Source organism: Cherax quadricarinatus, chromosome 62 (assembly GCF_038502225.1).
Source record: "Cherax quadricarinatus isolate ZL_2023a chromosome 62, ASM3850222v1, whole genome shotgun sequence".
Lineage (NCBI taxonomy): Eukaryota > Metazoa > Arthropoda > Malacostraca > Decapoda > Parastacidae > Cherax > Cherax quadricarinatus.
In genome coordinates, this window is record NC_091353.1 from 746,312 (window position 1) to 754,552 (window position 8,241).

At 44.0% G+C, this 8,241-nt stretch overlaps 1 long non-coding RNA gene across 1 annotated transcript in view; it reads right to left on the minus strand.

Annotated features, from left to right (window-relative positions):
- LOC128687122 (uncharacterized) overlaps nucleotides 1–5,262 on the minus strand; it is a 22,764-nt gene extending 17,502 nt beyond the window's left edge. The window contains exon 1 of the long non-coding RNA XR_011393729.1: nucleotides 5,088–5,262. This is a non-coding gene — a long non-coding RNA (uncharacterized lncRNA). The remainder of the gene's footprint in view (nucleotides 1–5,087) is intronic.
- Nucleotides 5,263–8,241: the final 2,979 nt, after the last annotated feature.

The following is an 8,241-nucleotide window of genomic DNA, read 5'->3' on the forward strand; positions in this document are numbered from 1 at the left end:
CCCTAGACTGTACTCCGTCTGCGGCCTTCTTTGCCCTTCCCCAATCTTCATGACTTTGCACTTGGTGGGATTGAACTCCAGGAGCCAATTGCTGGACCAGGTCTGCAGCCTGTCCAGATCCCTTTGTAGTTCTGCCTGGTCTTCGATCGAGTGAATTCTTCTCATCAACTTCACGTCATCTGCAAACAGGGACACCTCAGAGTCTATTCCTTCCGTCATGTCGTTCACAAATACCAGAAACAGCACTGGTCCTAGGACTGACCCCTGCGGGACCCCGCTGGTCACAGGTGCCCACTCTGACACCTCGCCACGTACCATGACTCGCTGCTGTCTTCCTGACAAGTATTCCCTGATCCATTGTAGTGCCTTCCCTGTTATCCCTGCTTGGTCCTCCAGTTTTTGCACCAATCTCTTGTGTGGAACTGTGTCAAACGCCTTCTTGCAGTCCAAGAAAATGCAATCCACCCACCCCTCTCTCTCTTGTCTTACTGCTGTCACCATGTCATAGAACTCCAGTAGGTTTGTGACACAGGATTTCCCGTCCCTGAAACCATGTTGGCTGCTGTTGATGAGATCATTCCTTTCTAGGTGTTCCACCACTCTTCTCCTGATAATCTTCTCCATGATTTTGCATACTATACATGTCAGTGACACTGGTCTGTAGTTTAATGCTTCATGTCTGTCTCCTTTTTTAAAGATTGGGACTACATTTGCTGTCTTCCATGCCTCAGGCAATCTCCCTGTTTCGATAGATGTATTGAATATTGTTGTTAGGGGTACACATAGCGCCTCTGCTCCCTCTCTCAATACCCATGGGGAGATGTTATCTGGCCCCATTGCCTTTGAGGTATCTAGCTCACTCAGAAGCCTCTTCACTTCTTCCTCGGTTGTGTGCACTGTGTCCAGCACTTGGTGGTGTGCCCCACCTCTCCGTCTTTCTGGAGTCCCTTCTGTCTCCTCTGTGAACACTTCTTTGAATCTCTTGTTGAGTTCTTCACATACTTCACGGTCATTTCTTGTTGTCTCTCCTCCTTCCTTCCTTAGCCTGATTACCTGGTCCTTGACTGTTGTTTTCCTCCTGATGTGGCTGTACAACAGTTTCGGGTCAGATTTGGTTTTCGCTGCTATGTCATTTTCATATTGTCTTTGGGCCTCCCTTCTTATCTGTGCATATTCGTTTCTGGTTCTACGACTGTTCTCCTTATTCTCCTGGGTCCTTTGCCTTCTATATTTCTTCCATTCCCTAGCACACTTGGTTTTTGCCTCCCTGCACCTTTGGGTAAACCATGGGCTCATCCTGGCTTTTTCATTAATCCTGTTACCCTTGGGTACAAACCTCTCCTCAGCCTCCTTGCATTTTGTTGTTACATATTCCATCATCTCATTAACTGGCTTCCCTGCCAGTTCTCTGTCCCACTGAACCCCGTTCAGGTAGTTCCTCATTCCTGTGTAGTCCCCTTTCTTGTAGTTTGGCTTCATTCGTCCTGGCCCTCCTGCTTCTCCCTCCACTTGTAGCTCTACTGTGTATTCGAAGCTTAAAACCACATGGTCACTGGCCCCAAGGGGTCTTTCATATGTGATGTCCTCGATATCTGCACTACTCAAGGTGAATACTAAGTCCAGCCTTGCTGGTTCATCCTCTCCTCTCTCTCTTGTAGTGTCCCTTACGTGTTGGCACATGAAGTTTTCCAGTACCACCTCCATCATCTTAGCCCTCCATGTATCTTGGCCCCCATGTGGGTCCAAGTTCTCCCAATCGATCTCCTTGTGGTTAAAGTCACCCATGATCAGGAGCTTTGCCCTGCATGCATGAGCTCTTCTGGCCACTCTAGCCAGTGTGTGTGTGTGTGTGTGTGTGTGTGTGTGTGTGTGTGTGTGTGTGTGTGTGTGTGTGTGTGTGTGTGTGTGTGTGTATGTGTGTGTGTGTGTGTGCGTGTGCGTGTGCGTGTGTGTGTATGTGTGTGTGTGTGTGTGTGTGAGTGTGTGTGTGTGTGTGTGTGAGTGTGTGTGCGTGGAGGGGGGTGTTTGTGTGTGCTTGTGTGTTTACTCACCTGTTTGTGGTTGTAGGGGTCGATTCATAGCTCCTGGCCCCACCTCTTCACTGATTGCTATTAAGTCCTCTCTCTCCCTGCTCCATGAGCTTTATCAAACCTCGTCTTAAAACTATGTATGGTTCCTGCCTCCATTACGTCACTTGCTAGACTATTCCACTTCCTGACAACTCTATGACTGAAGAAATACTTCCTAACATCCCTTTGACTCATAGAGTCTTCTACTTCCAACAACTGTGGCCCCTTGTTCCTGTGTCCCATCTCTGGAACATCCTGTCTTTGTCCACCTTGTCAATTCCTAGTAGTATTTTATATGTCGTTATCATGTCTCCCTTGACCCTTTTGTCCTCCAGTGTCGTCAGGCCCATTTCCCTTAACCTTTCTTCAAGGGACAATCCCCTTAGCTCTGGGACTAGTCTTGTTGCATACCTTTGCACTTTCTCTAATTTCTTGAAGTGCACGACCAGGTGTGGGTTCCAAACTGGTGCTGCATTCTCCAATATGGGCCTGACATATATGGTGTACAGAGTCTTGAGCGATTTCTTACTGTGGTATCGGAACGCTGTTCTCAGGTTTGCCAGACGCCCATATGCTGCAGCAGTTATCTGACTGATGTGCGCCTCAGGAGATGTGCTTGGTATTATACTGACCACAAGATCTTCAATGAGTGAAGTTTGCAGTCTTTGGCCTCCTAGACTATACTCTGTCTGCGGTCTTCTTTGCCCTTCCCCGATCTTCATGACTTTGCATTTGGCGGGGTTAAATTCAAGGAGCCAGTTGCTGGACCAGGCTTGTAGCCTGCCCAGGTCTCTCTGTAATCCTGCCTGATCCTCGACCGATTTAATTCTTCTCATTAACTTCACATCATCTGCAAACAGGGACACTTCTGAGTCTATCCCTTCCGTTATGTCATTCACATATACCAAAAACAGCACATGTCCTAGGACTGACCCTTGTGGAACCCCACTCGTCACAGGCGCCCACTGTGACACCTCGACACGTACTATAACCTCCATGTCAGATATTCCCTGATCCATTATGTATGTTTGTGTGTGTATGTACTCGGGTAATTGTACTCACCTAATTGTGATTGCAGGGGTTGAGTCATAGCTCCTGGTCCCACCTCTTCACTGGTCGCCATTAGGTCCACTCTCTCCCTGCTCTATGAGCTTTACCATACCTCTTCTTAAAGGTATGTATGGTACCCGCCCACACTACCTCACTTTTCAGACTATTCCACTTGACAATTCTATGACTGAAGAAATACTTCCTAATATCCCTGTGACTCATCTGTGTCTTCAACTGCTAACTGTGACATGTTGCTGTGTCTCATCTCTCGAACATCCTGTCTGTCCACCTCGTCGATTCTCGGTACTCTATATGTAGTTATGTCCCTCCCTGTCCCTTCTGTCCTTCAGTGTCATCTGGCCGAGTTCCTTAACCTCTCCACGCAGGACATGCCCCCTTAGCTCCGGGACTAGTCCCGTTGCAAATCTTTGCACTTTCTCTAATTTCCTGACCTGTTTCGCCAAGTGTGGGTTCCACACTGGAGCTGCATACTCCAATATGAGCCTGACGTGCACGGTGTACATGATCCAGAACGACTTCTTACTGAGATATCGGAATGCTATTTTTAGGTTCGCTAGTCGCCCATATTTTGCATGAGTTATTTAGTTGATGTGCTCTGTATTATACACACTCCAAGATCCTTTTCCTTGAGTGAGGTTTGTAGTCTTTGGCCCTCTATGCTGTACTCTGTTTGCTGTCTTCTTTGCCCTTCCACGATCTTCATGACTTTGCATTTGGTGGAATTGAACATCAGGAGCCAGTTGCTGGACAAGGGCGGCAGCCTGTCCAGATCCCTCTGTAGTAATGCCTTATTTTCCTGCAACTGAATTCTCCTCATTTAATTTCACATCGTCTATTCCTTCCGTCATATCATTCACATATACCAGAAACAGCACCAGTCCTAGGACTGACCTCTGTGGAACCCCACTTGTCACAGGCGCCCACTCTGACACCTCATCAAGTTCAATGACTCACTGATGCCTTCCCATCAGGCATTCTCTGATCCAATGCAGTGCCTTCCCTGTCATACCTGTCTAGCCCTCCAGCTTTTGCACTTATCTGTTGTGTGGGACTGTGTCGATAGCCTTCTTACAGTCCAAGAAGACGCAATCTACCCACCCTTCTTTCTCTTGTCTTACTGCTGTCACCTTGTCATGTGACACAGGATTTTCCGTCTCTGAATGTGTGCTGGTTGTCGTATATAAGCTCGTGTGTGTGTGTGTGTGTGTGTGTGTGTGTGTGTGTGTGTGTTTCTGCGTGTGCGTGCATGTCTGTACTCACATATACGTACTCACCTATATGTGGCTGCAGGGGTCGAGGTACATCTTCTGGCCCAGGCTATTCGGTGTTCGCTACTACGCCTACTCTCTCCCTGCTCCAAAGCTATGTATGGATCCTGCCTCCACTACTTCACTTCAGATTTTCCACTTCCTGATAATTCTAAGCTGAAGAAATAGTTCCTAATATCCCCATGACTCATCAAACTTTTCAACTTCGCATTGTGTTCCCTTGTTCCTCTGTCCTATCTGATACAATCTGGCCCTGTCCAACTAGTCGATTCCTCTCGGTAATATATACGTCGTTATCATATCCCCCTTATTCCTCCTGTAATACAGTGTCATCAGGTTGAGTTCCCCTAACCTCTCCTCATAGGACATTCCCACTTAGCTCCGGGACTAGTCTTGTCACAATTTTTTGCACTGTCTCTAATTTCTTGACGTGTTTGACTAGGCGTTGGTTCCACACTGGTGCTTTATACTCAAACATGGACCAGACGTACACGGTGCACAGTGCCATAAATAACCCCTTAGATGACGAAACGCTGTTCTTAAATTTGCCAGGTGCCGATATCCCGCAGCAGGTGTGCGCGTGTTTGTGTATGTGACATAATAGCATCATATTCCCTGATATGTTTAATTAAGGACATCTTTCTGAGAATTATTCTAATGTTTTTTCTTTCTTGCTCACCTCTTGTACGGCTTCTAGAACGAGGGGGCCGATTCCTCGTGTCACTCAAAGAATCTTCGTCCCACTTTCTCTGATCTACTGTGCCTACAGTAGGTAGTGAAGTAGGTGCAGGAGGCTGGGCTCCAGGGATGGACTTAGGGCGGCTACTATATTCGTTACGGTTCCTATTGCTGATATAGGAAATCTCTGAAAGAAATCGAATAAACATATAAATATATATATATTCCTATACCAATGTTAAATCTAAAGATATAAACATACTTTAGCTATTTAAAGTATTATCGCAGTTGTTGATATTATTGTGATTTATAGTTCGTTAAATATTGTTCAGCTAGGATAGGTTAAATTAATCTACTCAAGTTTAACCTAACATTATTTAACCTATGCTAAGATAAACAAAACTAAGCTCATCTAAGTAAATTTAATCTAACCTAACCTAGCACAACCTAGCTTCCATAACATACGCAGGGACTCACAAAGTCGAAATAACACGATTACAAACATTTTACAGAAGTGGCGGGACTTGAACTCTTGGCAGGAGAGGTTCAGGATTCACCTGTCATGGGTTTAAACCTTACCTGTTATGTGTTTTATTTCCAGAAAAAAATTCTAATCCAATAATGAAAAAAAAAATTCTACGCAGGAGTAAGAACAGTTTTGCTTTATTAGTGTCTGTGTACATCTTGGTCAGTAGAGTAGGAGGTAGTATAAACCTTGGTAACTGATACCGGCAATATGTCCTAGTATCTCTTTTAAACCAATGAAGGACGTCATTGGTGTTGAAAATTCAAGATAGTTTTGGTTTAAAGTTGACTATGCTGGAGGCAAACGATAGTCTCCGTCTCTATGACTCACGAAATCGTAATGACACGATTGTAGGTGCCTATGCTAACCTTCCTTAGGTGTTTTATCGTACATATGTGTGCCGTGAAGGTTCTCTGTATATTCTCAGGTCAGCAATATCTGCCTTGAAAGGCGCCATTAGTGTGCAGAAATATTCCAGGCTAGATTGAACAAGCTATTTGAAAAGAATCATGGGCTTTGCGTCCCTAGTTTTGAGGGTTGTCATCAATCTCATCATTTTTCTAGCATATGTGGGGGATACATTGTTGTGAGAGTGAGATCCACTAACATAATCACTCCCAGGTCCTTCACATTAATTTTTCTCTCTATTGCATGGTTGGAATTAGTTTTCTACACCGATACAGATTTAATTTCAAGTTTTCTTTATTGTAATAATTGAAATTTCTCTTCACTGAACTTCATATTGTTTTCTGAGGCCCAGTTAAAGATCTGGTTGATGTCCACTTGGACTCTTGCAGTATCTCCGATGGTGGACACTGTCATGCAAGCTCGGGAATCATCCGCAAATGAAGACAGTGCTGTGGCTTACATATCTGTCTATGTCAGATACAAGAATGAGGGACAAGATGGGAGCGAGTACTGTGCTTTGTGGAACAGAGCTTTTTACTTTGGCTGCTTCAGACTTTGCTCTGTTTACTATTACTCTGTGTTCTACTTGTTAGAAAGCTATAGATCTATATACCAACTTTTCCCGTTTTTTATTTTTCACGCATTTTGTGCGGTAATACACCATGGTAGCACTTGTTGTAGGCTTGTAAGCTTTCTCTGTCTGTGTATACATTTGCATTTTGCTTGTCCTCTAGAGCATCCAAGACCTTGTCATAGTGATCCAGTAGTTGGAACAGGCAGGAGTGGCTTGCTCTAAGCCCATGTTGCCCTGGGTTGTGTAACTGATGTGTGGTGATTTTGCTTCTTAGAACCCTTTAAGATTTTTAACACTCTTGGTCTGTAATTCTTTGCTATTGCTTTACTGCCCTCTTTGTGGAGTGGGGCTACATCTGTTGTTTTAAGTGACTGTGAGATGACCTCCCTGTCCATGCTTCATCTCCATAGAATGATAAAGGTATGTGACAGGGGCTTCTTGCAGTTTTTTACAAACACTGAGTTCCAAGAATCTGGGTCTGGGGCAGAGTGTATGGGCATGTCATTTATTGCCTTTTCGAAGTCATGGTGTTAGTATAATATGAGAGATGTTTGAATTGACCAAGTTCTGAGTCTCGGTCATATAAAAATTATTTGTTGTCGACTCTAATTATGGTTAACAGTTCACTAAACGCCTTTAGTATCTCACTCATTTCCTTGCTGTCATCTGTGTAGGTTCCATTTCGTTTTAGCAGAGGTCCAATACTGGCTGTTGCTTTTGCTTCAGATTTGGCATTTGAAAATAAATACTTTGGGTTTCTTTCAATTTCATTTATGGCTTATAGTTCGTACTGAGTTTCATGTCTCCTGTGTGATTCCTTAAGTTTAAGTTCGATATTTGCTATTTCTCTACCCAGTCCCTCCCTTTGTTTTTTCTGATATACTGGCCCCTCTCGGCAGCTCTGCGATTCTTCGCCTACACCTGTATAGGGAGCGCCTCTCTCTTTCTAGTTTACATCTTCTCTTCCTTTTTCTTAAGGAATACACCTTGAGGATACCTCAAGTTCCACAGAGTTAATTCTTTCTAGGCAGAGGTTACGATCCATGTTGTTTAGGATATATTCCCAGCTTTTCTCATTTAGGACATGGTTGACACGTCCAGAAAGAGACACTGCTAGAGACATCAAGAAAGACACATCAAGAAAGGCACACATCAAGACAGGCACACTCCAAGGCACACTCTAAGGCACACTCCAAGGAACTCATCAAGAAAGGAACTCATCAAGAAAGGCACTCATCAAGAAAGGCACTCATCAAGAAAGACACTTATCTAGAAAGGAACTCATCAAGACATTCATAATATATACAAACTATACTTCAGTTTTCTAGGATCTTCATTCCGTTATAATATTTTGCTTTATTTTCCGGCAATTCCTTGTTATATATTTTAACACTTTCCATTAGACAGTGTTCAGAAATTCTCTTGTTTGCACATATAAGAATATTTATAACCCTAAGATGCATAAATATACCTAGTTGGGTGAATCTTATTGTAACTAGCTGGCCCAGTGGCTAAGGCGTCGTTTTATGACTCTCTGATCGTGGGTTGTAACCCCGCCCGTGATATGGTTTAACTTACCAGTGTCTTAAAGATCAGTTTATTGTACATCAATACATTACCGAAAAATAACATGGCTAGTTTGCTGTT